The 15,260-nt window shown below is 41.2% G+C and overlaps 1 long non-coding RNA gene across 1 annotated transcript; it reads right to left on the bottom strand.

Moving 5' to 3' along the window:
- Positions 1–6,392: 6,392 nt before the first annotated feature.
- Positions 6,393–10,933, bottom strand: Gm31590. The gene is made up of 3 exons (XR_374888.3): positions 10,794–10,933; positions 10,153–10,251; positions 6,393–7,045 (listed from the first exon to the last, which is right to left on the bottom strand). It is a non-coding gene; the product is annotated as a predicted gene, 31590 (long non-coding RNA).
- Positions 10,934–15,260: the final 4,327 nt, after the last annotated feature.

Here is a 15,260-nt window from a genome sequence, read left to right as displayed (position 1 = left end):
ATCAGAGAGAAAGGTAAACTACCCTTTATGCCGCGACTACACAAAAGAGATCAGCAGGCACATGTGTATGAAGAATTGGGCCTGTGTGTGTGCACACTTGTGCTTACACACACACACACACACACACACACACACACACACATGCAGGTGCGTGTATATGTGTGTGTGTGAACACCGCGAATATTTATTCAGTGCTCAACATGAAACACACCTTTCTTGGGGCAGTTCCATGTGGCAAGCTATTCTTTTCACTTTACTGATGAAGCATTGACAAGTAGCAATGTTCTTAAGGCCTCATTCCTACTTAGCAGCAAAGCCAGACTCCCAACTGAGATGGTTTAGTTGTGGATTGTATGTGGACAGTTCTGTATAATTGTTCTGTATAATTCTGTTTAGGGTAACTGCTAAAAGTACTCATTTTACTCTCCTGCAACTAAGATAAAATCTTGTGAATTGAGCTATTCCATTCTCTTGGGTTCATGTGAGATGAATGGTAATTACTACTCCGATCCAGTGATGTTTGTGCTGATCTGATATAATGAATGGAGAAATCCTGGCAGGACATCAGGGTATCAATTAATTGATTTACTCAAAGGATTTATTTTCCAGGAATTGAACATTAGATTTAGCCATTCAATATTTTTTCCCTTTGATAAAAATAGAAGAATTCACAGATGTTAGGTAATTCCAAATTTTTGACTCTAATTACTAAATCAAATTCAGTTGGGAACTTCAGAGAAGGATCTCTATATTTCTGGAGAAAACTACAACATCTCAAAGATAGCTAGGAAACACTATGTAAATTTTGTTATGTAGATTCCAGTGAAAAGCGTCTATCTCATGACGTCGCCAATGAGGGTGGATTGTTTTGTAATTGGTTTAATTGGTGCCTCAAAATGCTATTGTAGATCACAATTACAGTTAAGGAAAAATGTATTAGAGATGTAGAATTTAAAATTGCTCAGCCGCCAGTTTAGTGCCTAGCCTTTGGGAAGCACCTTATGATATACTTACTGGATAGATCTCACAAAATGGAGTTCAAATCACTTCCAGAAAGCAGATAGAAATTGACTCAAGTGCCCTCTTTTATTTAACTATACTTTTAAAATATTGACTTTAGTTTCCATTGTGTGTGTGCATGCTTGTATGAGTGCAAGTGTCTGTGGAGTCTGGAAAGTCTAGTCTGATCCCCCAGAGATGGAGTGATTGGCAGCCGCTTGATGTATGGGTCCAGGAGCAGTACATGCTCGTAACCACTGAGCCATCTCCCCATTCCTTTGACCATATTTTTACTTGCATATTTTCTACCCACAATGCTTATTGCTAATATCATCAGTAAATGTTCATTAAATGGGTGTGATTCACCTGTGCCATATTCAAAGGTCAGCTGGTCAGAGCACGTTAGCCACTTTTCTGATTTCTGCCTTCAGGATCTCAACACCTTGAGATCCATCCAACTACTAGTGTGCTTGCTGTTTTCTTAGTAACTTCATTCTCTCTCTTCATTCTCTCATTCATTGCAATATTTTACCTTTCAATCTCATTAAAGAACACACATACTTTATCAGATTCCCTACCACGAATGCTCTGTATTAAATTATCTACATTTTAGTAGAAATAAGCAATTTCACCAACAGTCCTTTTCTCCTTACCTACCTTACTACCTTGCTAGCTGGTTAATGAGCAAGAAGCGCAGTCTCTGGAGACTCCTGTATGGCCTCGTCAGTCACAAGTATTCGCTAGCACCCAGCCTCCTCTCCTGTCTTCTGTAGCCAGTCTTTGGTTACTTTGTGGATTCTTCATTCTTCCACCACTCTCCACTCTTTTTTGTCCTACCCTTTCATCTCCCTAACACCAGATAAGAGACACAAAAGGGATGAGAAGAAAGAAAAGATATCCCTGAATAAGTCAGGGATCAGAAAGGGGGATGACATTATTGTTAGAAAACTTCCTTTTGATTAGGTGCATGGAGTTCTTTGGGGCAAGTTTGATCTTCACTGCCAGGATATCTAATTTCTTCTTCCTCTTCTCTTCTTCTTCCTCCTTCTTCTCCTCTTCTTTGTGCATGACTACTTAACAAGCCATGACCACCAACCTAACCCAACCTACAACCACCCAATAACAACAATCAACAACACACACACTGCCTTTCCTGGCTCATACCAGCAGTTAAAGTGAAAAACATATTCTTATAGTATTTCTGTTTTTATTTTCTCTTAAGAAACCAAAATTCCAAATTGTCGCTACACTCTCTTTCCTTTTCTCCTCTCAGAGAGAAAGGCTTTATTCTGCTCACAATTTAAGGGTCCAACCCATCATAGCAGGGAAAGAAACCAAGGCAGTAAGAGCCTAAACAGCTAGCCATACCATATTTACAACCAGGAAGCAGAGATGATGAACGCATGCATGCCGTGGTTCAGCTCACTTTCTCTACTTACACAATTCAGCATCCCAGCTAGGGGATGGTGCTACCCACAGTGGACAGATCTTCCCACCACAAATTAAGATAACTTTCCACAGGAATGCATAGCCAGAATATCATCTCTCAGGTGATTCTAAATTCTTTCAAGTTGGCAGCTAGCACCAACTATAATAGCAGTGGCTACTGGTGGTACCTGCTGGCAAGTGGTAGGCAGGGGATGGTACCCTTCGAGTATCTTCATCTGAGTTTTATCCTGTATCCTCCACAGAGACAGTGTGAGGAACAGTACAGACTTGTGAGTACCTCAGGGCGTGCTCACCTAAGCCTTTTTAATTCAGCACCCTCCCTTTTCCATATACAGCATTCAGTCTGGGTTATTCCAGATCTTCCTACTCGATCAGACATCTGACTTTCCCTCAAAAGGAAACAACAGGGGAGGGAGAGATGGTGCAGTGCTTAAACATATTTGCTGCTCTTACAGAGGACCTGTTTGGTTCTTAGCACTCATACTAGGTAGCTCACAGACATCTGTAGTTTCAACTCCAGAGGATCTTATACCCTCTTCTGGTTTCAGTTGGCAGCATTACAGGTGTGGCACACACACACACACATACACACACACAAATAAAAATGCATTTTAATATTAAAACTGGAAACAACACAAAATAAAGTTAGCATCAGCCATCCCTGCCAGCTCTTCCCAGCCAGTTAGTGACACCAGGTGTGTCAATTTGGTGCCTGGGTTTCTCCCCTACCGTGATGCAGATAATACTAATTGCCTACTGAATGGTTGGTGAACTGCAGGTGAGAGTCACAGTAAGAAACTGGCTATATTGTTTAAACTCAGTCCCATGTTGAATTTGAAGTACAGTCGGGGGGGGGGGGTGTTTACAATGACTTTATTTCAAGGGCTTAACAGCTACATTGCTGGACTGCACAGAATCCTCCACGTTTGTCTTTGTCCAAGATTCTGATTGGACAAGGAACCTTGAAGCTCTAATTTTCCATCTTTATCTCCAAGGAAATGTCTAGAAATCAATTTTCTGCTTGTCCTCTTGTTTAGTCAAGGGAAGAAATTTGCTGCTTATGAAGGCTGCAGGGCCTGACCCCACTTCAAGAGAGCTCTCCAAGAGCACAGGTTAAGGTATCTTCCACACAGTCTCGCCCTCCTCACACTGCACAAAGCCTCAACCTTGACCTAGAGGGAATCTCTTTTTGGGGAGGAGAGCAACGAAATTCTGTTTCCATGTTAACGGAGAGATGTCTCCTCCTGTCACTGACTGTGGCTGTTCACTCCGTGGGCTCTGGGAGCCCAATTATATGTGGAAGCAGGGGTGGGGGTGGGGGGTAAAAAGGCCCAGGAGCCAGTGTTCACACTGGTGTACACAGGAGACGGACACAGATCCTGTCAACAGCTAATGGCACACGTTGGTGTGTCGTGCACACATTGTGGTTTGGAAGATTACCTTTCTAAGTGGACTTACTGTGCAATGGGAAATGAGCTGAGACCCCTATTTCTATAGCTTTCCTGCTTGGATGGTCTGGATGCCATCGGCACAGGCAGCCAAGAAAATAACAGCAGGCTCAACTGTTCATGCACGTGTAATAATAGTCTTTAACAGAGGAGTAATTACCTTTGTCTAGTTTCCCTGCTATAAAATGTTATAAAATAGAGCCCAGTACCTATCCTTCAAGTATGCCATACTTCCTTTTTGAGATACACGTGCTGACTGAAATATCCCTTGGTCACAAGCTAAAGTCACATCTTAATTCTCAAAAATCCATTACTGTGTGTTGGGTAGATTCTCCGAATGTATTTGACAGCTTGCAGGCCGGTGCTATTAGAGAACAAATCTTGATTTACAGCCCAGGGAGATCATAGAATACGGGAGAGAGGATGCAGTCCCCCTCCCCCACCACGCTCCCCCATCATGATGACAGGAAGAACCTGCGAAGCAGAAGAGTTTGGGAAGGGCGGCTTCATTTGGAAATAGAAGCCCCTGCGAGCAGCCGGAAGCAGTGGGGCTGAAAAGCAATCGCTGGTGTCAAGAACTTTCTTAGCTAGGCAGTGCAGCTGGTGGCAATAAATAGCAGTCTAATCAAGGAGCAAGCTCAATTCGTGACATGAGCGTAGACCGTTTCAACTACTGAACATAATTTATGAGGCTGTGTGTGTCTGAAATGGATCCCCTTGTGTATTTATAAATAAAAAAATGTAAAGGTTTCAATAGGAAGAAAAGATCTGCATAGTAGTCAGAGTAAAGTGGGGAGATCTATGGGAAGTGTCCCACTTCTTAAAGTACAGTGCGAGCCTTAATGTTTTAAAGATGCCTCAGGTGACCTATTGCACAGCTGCCTCCACTTCTATGAAAGAAAAATGTTGTTTTCTTTGGTAGTGAATGCTGTATACGACAGTGGGGGGGGGGGTGTCTTAGAACACCCCACCCCACCTGTTCCCAGAAGCTGCAAAGAGGCAAATTACAGTTGCTAATGTGGCTATCCTAGAAACCTCCTTCCAGGATGTGAGCATGTGTTCTCACGTAAGCCATTAATGAAACCTAGTCAATTGCACATAATCCTTAAAATGGTTCTGAAGGAACTGTTGAAAATGATGAACCAGAAAAGCCATGTGTACTATTAGTGAGGCTTAAACACGGGGCTCATCTGACCGCTTAACTCATTGACTCTGCCTGAGTAAATAAGTTATTAGTTTTGACATAACGAGTGGTTTATTTTACCATCTACTGCTGGTCTTTGTTACACGTTCTATTCATACCACATGTTATTGCTCTTTATAATTATCGTGAAGCATAGCAATTGCACAGACTGTATCATATCCCACTGGGATAAACATTGTGGATGAGGGACCAGAAGAACTTGCCTTTGACTTAAAGTTTATTCCTACTGCTTTCTTTACATCGGTAAGATTGCTCACTGATGCCATTCACAAAACTAACTCTATGTTTTAATGACTGTGGGGCTACTCTGAATAGCACTTTATGCAGGAACTCCAAATGCTGATTTCGGTTCCACTGTGAGCTGTGTTCAAGCTTATGAAGCAAATGGCTGGTTAATCTTTGAAGCTATTATACTCAATATAAAAATCTACCAAACCTGAAAGCAAGGTATGGCATTTGCACTGCTGTCCTTGGAAAGGGAATCTCCACGGTGCAGTCATTTGTTAGCACAGTACTTTTGCTTTGCAAAAGAAGTAGCAGAATTAAGTAAGGCCAGAATTAAGAGGCCAAGGTGCACAAAAAAACATTTTTTTCAATGTTTTGTTGACATCAAGACTCACTATTGATAGAACCACATTGCATCTTAATGTTCATGATGGGAACATTAAAAGCAAGTACTGCTACATCCTAAAGATTGTTAAATGGAAATTACTTGAATGTGTTTTAGTTGTGAATGCAAAAAAAAAAAAGGGTAAGCAAAGACATACATATTACAAAGTACCATATTATAAGATTGAGAAAAACTGTAGAGTAGTATGAAAAACTAATTTATCATCAAACGTTATAAAGCTGCCAGAAGAACTTTTTATTACCCAGTTCATGATACTGTTCTGAAACAGATGGTCTCAGAGATTATGTATAAGCAACTGATAAAGATTTGGATGTGGTGGCTTCTGGGGAATTCTAGGCAGATGTGTGCCATCAGGGTGAGTTTTAGAAGCGGAACAGTGGTTAATGCCTTGCCTTGAATGTCCAGTAAAATGGGTCACCCAAGTCCACATTTTGATTCTGTGTGAAGCTGAGAGAGCTATAAGTAAAAACAGAAGGATGGGGACACTCAAGTCCTTGCATCACCGTGTTCCCGTTCCTCTCTCAGTGAGCATCAGGGAAAACCTGAAACTTTAGCTTACTTTTCAAGGAAGAACACATGGGCAAATGGTAAGCATTACTTATTCTTATTTTTTAGCATTTCTATTATGGCTGAATTTTGTCTTGCTCTTTCTTTTTCTTCTGGAAACAACGAACTCAGAACTGAATAAGTGAATGTCCTCCCTCCTCACAGTCAAGAGCAGCCTCTGTGGGTCAGACTATGGGGTGGGACCCAGACAGTTTTAACCATGGACATGGAGTCACAAGGCACACCACTCTGACCTCCATGCACAATTTGCCCTGTATGGAGGATTACTCTCACCTGGAGTTTTTTGTTTTTTTAGATGGAATTTAGCTATAATTTATTTGGGAGTAATCTTGCATTGATAATGTTCAATTTTCTTACTTTTTAACAGAAATGTGCTTTCCATTGCTAAGGAAGTTCTTGTGGTAGAGATGAGGTAACCGAGAAGATCTTTGGAGAACACACACAGCGAAGAGAAAGGATTCCTGAGTCTGGCAGGGTGCAACCAGCCTCTCTGGCATTCTGGATACCCAGGTTCATCTCCATACTCACGCCAAGGGCCCTCTAGCTCCATGGGTACCAATCTGCTTCCCTTCTCAGGACTCTCTTCATTCCCATCCAGCAGGAGCCACCTTCTTAGTTTCACCTTTTAGACACAAGGAACCCTTGCACCGGGATGAATTTTTGTTTTTCTGTTCTGGCTATCTAGAAACCGTGAGCCAAGGCAGGGCTACTTGAGAAGGGGTAATGCTCGAGCTAGAGTGGCCAGGTCTGTGGGAGACAAGAGAAGCCATGGGAGTGTATAAAAATGAGCAAAAGTACAGAGTATACATGAATGACTATGTCATAGTAAAGTGTCATAATAAAAATAAAGACGCATTCCCCTGAATGTATAGAGGCCGGTGACGTAACATGCCTCTGTGCGCTTCTTCTTCATTCAGCACCCCCACCCCCACCCCCTTGTTTTTTTAAGATAAGGTTTCTGTGTAGCCCTGGCTGTCCTGGAACTAGCTCTATACATCAGACTGTCCTCACACTCAGAGATCCACCTACCCCTGCCTCCTGAGTGCAGGGATTAAAGGCAGCCACCACCACCCAGCTCTGTACAACTAAACTAGGTAAGGTGGTCCATGCCTTTAATCCTAGCTCTCAAGAGGATCTCGGTAAATTCCAGACCAGCCTAGTCTACATATCCAGGGACAGCCAAGGTTGTTACATGGAGAAACTCTGTCACAAACAAAACAAGTTAATTAAAGCAGGGTGGTAGTGGCACACATCTTTAATCCCAGCTCTTGGGAGGCAGAAGCAGGCAGATCTCGGAGTTCAAGGCCAGCCTGGTCTACAGAGTGAGTTCCAGGACCCCCAGGGCTATAGAGGGAAACTCTGTCTTCAAAACCAAAACCAACCAACCAACCAAACAACAACAGACATTCCAAAGCTTGGGAAGATGGCTCAATGGGTAAGAATGCTTGCTTCACAAGCAAGAGGACCTGAGATTTACGCCCTGCACTCACAGAGAAAGCCAGAGAGGCAGCTGTGCCTATAAACCCAAGCCTAGGGGCAGGTGAGTACAGAGACAAAAGGATTGCTCAGACTGCAGCAGCCTTCATATTGGGGCAGGGTGGAGTGGGAGAGGGGCAAGGGACAGAGTGATGGACTCAAGGGTCAGTGAGAGAGAGAGAGAGAGACCCTGTCTCAAGAGAATGAGACAGAGTAATAAAAGAGGACCCCTGTCATCGTCCCCTAACCTTTGCACATGTGTAGTGTAAAATCCACTAGACACACACACACACACACACACACACACCTAATACAACCTTTAAAGAATAAGTGAAGAGGAGATGTGTTGGGAAAGCCTCCCTGTCATGTGTTTCATATCAGGCGACTGTAAATCAGGGAGCTACATTTCCAGTGTGTGCTGAGATCCTATCTTCTTCTCATTTTCCTTCACCCCTGCTTTACCAGTTGTTTTATTTCCTGTCCCTCTGTCCCTACGCCTGCAAAGTGCACTGAGACCTATTTGTCTACAGCTGAGGAACAGAAATGAAGATTCTGATTCTTTAAATGACGTAATTTCAGAGTTCTCCCTTTTCCCCAGTTCCAGTTTCTGCACACTCTTCCTCTTAGATGCTGCTTGAAGCCTCTTCTTTTTTCCTGACTCATTATCTCAGTTTGAGGAGGCCGCTTAACTAATGCCACCCTTTAGATTACCCTCTGAATGAATCCCAGATCTATGAATTTGATAATTCCCTGCTCATCAGCATATACATATTCTAACACTAGGCCACGGTGCAAGATCTGTTCATTACCTAACCCCAGATATTCTTCTAGGCATTTCCTCTGCTTCCCTTCTCATAGCCCTATGCATCCTACCACCCAGTAACACCAGATTGCTATTCATGCTCAATTCCTTCCTCAGCACAATGGATTTCATGTCACACATCTTGTCTTCAGTTATGTCATGTTCTTCACTTGGGAAAAACAAAATAAAACAAAATGAAAACAAAGATCATAATCTCTTTGCTGTGACTCTTGTCCCTGTCTCTTCTAGAGAGGGCCTTTTCTGGAGTCAACCGCCACTGCCTTCCAGAAACAGTTAGACATCTGTAAGTGGTCGCTTTCTTCTGTCCGCCACAGTTGAACTTTGGAAACACTTCTATGATAGCCATAGGGTCTTTTAGTGTGTGTCTGCTGCTTCTCTTCCTTTTATGAGGCCAAGTTCTACAGTAGTTAGTTTTTAAAAATTCATCTTCATTCCCTCATTGTCCAGCTAAAGGCTGGAACTCTTAGGTATTCTGTAAATCAGTGAGCAGGAGAGGGCTGTCGAGACTAACGGGGAGATGGATTCATAACCCTATTTTATTCAGTAAGGGGTGAACCTGGATTCTCTTGTTCTGTAAAATAAAGCGTGGGGTCAACATTTTTTACTTCTGTGATGTTTTTGAGTTGTATCCCAGACTCCTTTGAAATGATAAGCAGTTGTCCTCATTCCTGCTACCCTAGAACATCACCTTATTTGGAAAGAGTCATTGCAGATATAATTAGTTAAGATGAGGTCATGATGGAAGAGGGCAGGCCCCACGTCTGTATGAGTGATGTCCTTAAGAGCTGATGGCCAGGTGACCTGGAGTCAAGCGAGGAGGAGGTCATGAGAACAAAGGCAGAGGTTACAGAGAGATCTTTCAAAGCCAAGGAAATCCAAAAACTGCAGCTACCAGGATCCGGGAGAAAAAGCTTTTCCTGAAGCTTTTAGGGGGGCCAGGGCCTGGCCAAAACTCTTCTAGAGAACTCAGAGATAACTTTTCTGTTGCATTAAGACGCCTTGTTTGTACTACTTTAATGTAGTGGAGCCTTGGACATAATATACCCCAAACCTCATCTTTAAGTGTAGTCTTTTATGCACACAGACACACATGCACACACACACATATACTTTATCATTTAATGACAATGTACCAAATCTACTTTAATCTGTTAGGTTACATAAAATTTCTGCTTGATGTCTGCATCAAAGATTTCAAATAACTCTCTTGGCTTCCTTCCTAATTTCTTAGCTTAGTTACCTTAGTTTGAGTTACCTGTACTCACACCAGTTTACATCAGCTGGGGTCCTCGTGTGAGGGCATATGACGTGTCAGGTAATGAGAAAGAACAGAATGTAGGCAAAAGGGCATGTGAGTTGTGAAAGACGATATAAAGCTTTTTCCTTTTCTCTGGCTCCAACTCCATTATAGTTTGTTTTTTGTTTGTTTGTTTTTTATTTTATTTTTATTTCTGAGTGTTGGATAAATGTCTTAGTTTGGGCTTCACTGGTGTGAAGAGACACCATGACCAAGGTAACTCTTATAAAGGAAAACATTTAATTGGGGCTGGCTTACAGTTTCAGAGGTTTGGTCCATTATCATCATGGTGGGAAGCATGGCAGCATTCACACAGGCATGGTGTTGAAGGAGGAGCTGAGAGTTCTACATCTTGATCTGCTAGCAGCAAGGAAGAGATTGTTTCATTCCGTGGAACTTGAATATGTATTAGACCTCAAAGCCTGCCTTTACAGTGACAACTTTCTTTCAACAAGGCCACATCTCCTAAATGTGTCATTCCCTGTAGGCCAAGCATTCAAACACATGAGACAATAAGGGCCATTCCTATTCAAACCACCACCGAAAAGTGAGCACAAACGTAATCCAGGAGGAAAGTACAAAGCCCCAAGTCAAGCTCTCTGGCATCAGAGGTGGGGTACTAAGTGCACAAAAATTCACTGGGATGCATGAAGTTGGGACTGGGAAAATAGCTGAGTAGCTTCCTTAAACTATCTATGTGATGGTTTTGTTTTCGAGTTAATTAGAATAAAATGATATTGCTAAAAGTATTTCAAACAAATACTTCAAACGCAGAGGTTACATTGGCCAGTAGCACAATGACCTAAGAGGTAGGCCTCTGTCTTAGTCAGGGTTTCTATTCCTGCACAAACATCATGACCAAGAAGCAAGTTGGGGAGGAAAGGGTTTATTCGGCTTACACTTCCATGCTGCTGTTCATCACCAAAGGAAGTCAGGACTGGAACTCAAACAGGTCAGGAAGCAGGAGCTGATGCAGAGGCCGTGGAGGGATGTTCTTTACTGGCTTGCCTCCCCTGGCTTGCTCAGCCTGCTCTCTTATAGAACCCAAGACTACCAGCCCAGAGATGGTCCCACCCACAAGGGGCCTTTCCCCCTTGGTCACTAATTGAGAAAATGCCTTACAGTTGTATCTCATGGAGGCATTTCCTCAACTGAAGCTCCTTTCTCTGTGATAACTCCAGCTGTGTCAAGTTGACACAAAACTAGCCAGTACAGCCTCCCAAAGGAATGAAGAAGAAATCCCTTCTTGCCTTGCATGGAGGTTATCTTCATGAATTAATATAGTGTTCTGAAAACATCAACCTGAAGAATGATTATATAGTATATATTGATATAAAAATTAGCAGAACAACATCCTTAGAATTATTACATCTTAACAGTGTTGTTCAATCTATCATTTATTTATCTATCCATCTATCTATCTATTATCATCATCTATTTATCTATTTTACATAATCATCAGTACAATCAAAACAGATTTTTCTTTTCTTTTTTTTTTTTGTTTATGTTTTGTTTTTTGTTGTTATTTTGTTTTTCAAGACAGGGTTTCTCTGTGTAACCCTGGCTGTCCTGGAACTCACTCTGTAGATCAGGCTGGCCTCGAATTCAGAAATCCTCCTGCCTCTGCCTCCCAAGTGCTGGGATTAAAGGCATGTGCCACCACTGCCCAGCTCAGAGTCTTTTCATCATGTTCCTATATCCTTTTGCATCCAATTCACCTACTCCTGTAAGTTCCCAGTAACTATTGATAGGGTCTTGTTCTCAAAAACTAGGTTGGCCTTTTACCGCTTTATATCAATTGGATATTCTTTGGGCTTTTCACCAAGCATGTCATTGCCATGATCTACCCAACAGTATATTCTTTTTAAAAAATTGCTGAATAGTATTATATTTTATGCATATACCACAATGTTTCTCTATTCATCTGCTGTTGAACATTTGGACTGCTCCCAGGTTTTTGCCACTACATTGTTGCTATTATTTCCTTTTCACATTCCTCACAAGTACTGTGACATAGATTTTAATTCTCTTAAATAAACACTCAAGGGTAGGAGCTCTGCGTAATATAATAAGTGAATATTTAACATTTTGAGAAGTTGCTAAACTATATCAAAATGATCGTGTGATTTTATTTTCCTACCAGCAATCTATGAGACCTCTCTTTGTCCTGTATTCTCACCAAACCTTCATATTATCAGTCTTTTTAAAATTTTAGCAATGCTAATGATGAGTTTTCACTTGCATTTTCCTTGTGACTAATAATGCTTAATACAACTTGCCTTCTGTGGAGTGTCTACACCTTTTGCTTGGTTTTAAGATTCAATGCCTTGTCTTTTTATAATTGAATTACAAAAATTTAAAAATGTTCCCTGCACATGAGTCTTTGTCAGGTATGTTTGCCACATTTTCTCTTTGGTTGTGATTTGCTTTTCATCTTCTTAGTGTGTCTTTCAAGGAGCAGGAAGTTTAAATTTTGCTGATGTCCAATTTATCATCTTAGGACATATGCTTTTTGTTTTATATTGAAGACATCTTTCCCAAGATCAAACAGTTTTCATTTGACTTAAAAAGGAGTTTTGTAACTCTGTCTTTAATGTTTAGATCTCATCTATTCCGAGTTAGGTTTTACATAAGGTAGGGGGTAGGGAATCCTCCCCTAATACATATTATTCTGACACTATACTTTCTTCACTGAAATTACTCCAATATCTGTCAAAACCCAGTTAGCTTCATGATTATGTTTGTTTTAGACTCTAGTCTACTGATCTATGTCCCTGATCAGCATATGGTCTTAACTACTGACTTCTATGCAGTCTTTTTTTTTAAATATTTTTTTATTACATGTTTTCCTCAATTACATTTCCAATGCTATCCCAAAAGTCCCCCATACCCTCCCCCCCCCACTCCCCTACACACCCATTCCCACTTTTTGGCCCTGGCGTTCCCCTGTACTGGGGCATATGAAGTTTGCGTGTCCAATGGGCCTCTCTTTCCAGTGATGGCCGACTAGGCCATCTTTTGATGCATATGCAGCTAGAGACATGAGCTCTGGGGTACTGGTTAGTTCATAATGTTGTTGCACCTACAGGGTTGCAGATCCCTTCAGCTCCTTGGATACTTAGATGGCTCAGTCGTTAAAGGCTAGGCTCACAACCAAAAACTATGCAGAGTCTTTAAATCAGGTTGCTTAGCCCTTTGATTTTGTTTTTCTGTTTGAACATCATTTTGCATATCCTTGACCATTTGCATCTCCATATAAATTTTAGGATTAACACATCAATTTCTGTAAGAAGAAATTCACACCGAGAACTTTATTTAAGGTTGTGGTCAATTCTATAGATCATCTTGACGATATTACTTTGTGATTAATGACTTTGATATGACACATAATACAGCCTTTATTTTTCTTATAAACATCTAGCAATAGTTTTTGTTAAAATTTATTTGCCAAAGGGGAGCCATGATTCTTCATTTTGAGGCTTTAGTCTTCCTCCTTGAGCAAAAGATGCATGGATTACTGAACACCAAAGAGAACCTAAGTGAACCAGCCAGCCATAGCTGTGGGGCATAACTCATTTTCTTGTTTTGAATAATAATGAGTATATTCAAGTTTAACATTGTAGATACACACTTAGTGGATGTGTAGATATTTAACTTTTATTTGAACATTCATGGCCTAGACATGTCCTTATGTGACCTTGGTGGAAGGCAAGAACCCCCTTTTCAGATGACTCTTTGTCTTCTGCTATGTCAGGATTTCAGGGCTACATCACCATAAAGTCTAAGTGAGCTTGATGTGATTGTATATATTATTGATGGAGATCTCATAGAAGAAATTGTAGACCAAGGATTGAGCTTATATGCCAGTTGTAGACTACAGAATTACCCAGGAATTTTTACTGCTGGAATGCTTAGATTTTTATGACCTTGTGAATTCTAGGTAAGAATGTAATCTATGATTCATTATCCATAGTTCTGAGACCTCAAAAGTGCTAAAAATCCATCACTAAAAAAGTAAGTTATTTGATACCCTAATCATTAGTTCATTTAATGTCCAAGCCTAAGCAGACATAATACTTTTAAAAAGTATCCCACTCATTCAAATACCTACTTGCAGAAATCTATGGGTTTGTGTGGAATGCAGTTACACACATACTGGAAGGTAATGGGATCCATGATATATTTATTCACTGTATCAACTCCCTGAAAGGTGATAAATTCAAAATTCCAAAATACAACCCAGCCCAAACATTTTAGTCAAGTTTTGTTGATGTTGTTGTTGTTTTTAACTTTTGTTTTGGTTTGGTTTAAGACAGGCAGTCACTCTGGAAGCCTAAAACTAACTATGCAGATCAGGCTGGCCTCACACTCATAGAGATCTGGCTGCCTCTTCCTCCCATGTGCTGGGACTAAAGGTATGGATCACCAAGCCCTGTAGTCAAGTATGTTTGTCTGGTATATAGACAAACTGTGGTGAATTTCCTTAATTCTTTTTTTTTTTTAAAGGGGCAAGAGATGTTATATGTGACCTATAAACAGACATGAAAATGGAAATATAGAATTATTTCATTTTTAGTGACACAGACTCCACTCCTTTTCTAATTGGCTCCTTTGGGGGAAGGGAAATGGCCTTTTTCCCTGCTGGGGATTCTCCTTGGGGGTCTCCGGGCAGTAGTATAACAGAATGAGGCAGTCTTTCCTTTCTCTGCCTTAGCACTATGCAAAATTGACTATTTAGATGCTGGGTCCTGGAACTTGCTCAATGACAGACAAGCTGGCACTGTTGGTGGCCTCATATGCTGAGCAGAACCTCCCGAGTCTGAGCTTTGGGGCTGACTGGTTCTATTCTCAATGTTGCTCTTGGTGAAGTCAAGGAAGCTTCACTCAGAGACAGTGTCTTGACAGATGATATACATCAAGTTGAGATAATATATTAATATGCCTAGAGCCATAGAAACAAAAGTGGCACCTACACTCAGCGAGAAGGTTATGCAGAAAGGAGGTAGACCATGGAGTAATTAGCCAACTATGGAAGGCCAAGGACTTCTAGGAATCGAAAGCTGGAAGAGGTGGGTGAAGACTTCCCTGAGGGTCTTTAAGAGCCCCCTGCTGCCATCTTGATTTTCAACTTCATAGGCCCCAGAACCTGCAAGCCAAGAGAGTTCTATGAGGTTAAGCCATCTACTCTGTTGGATTCTATTATAATAGTGTTTGAATCTGAGCCTCTCTTAATACTTCCATTCTTTCACAGAAAGTCAGCCAGAGGACATGTCATATTTGCCACTAGGCACTCTATATGTTACATAATAATCTATGTACTCTGATAGGATTTGTGAATATTATGAGTTATTTCAAATTTTTAAGTA

Source organism: Mus musculus, chromosome 2, assembly GCF_000001635.26.
Source record: "Mus musculus strain C57BL/6J chromosome 2, GRCm38.p6 C57BL/6J".
NCBI lineage: Eukaryota > Metazoa > Chordata > Mammalia > Rodentia > Muridae > Mus > Mus musculus.
The sequence above is the reverse complement of the archived record's forward strand: the minus strand, read 5'-3'. Positions and strand labels throughout refer to the sequence as shown.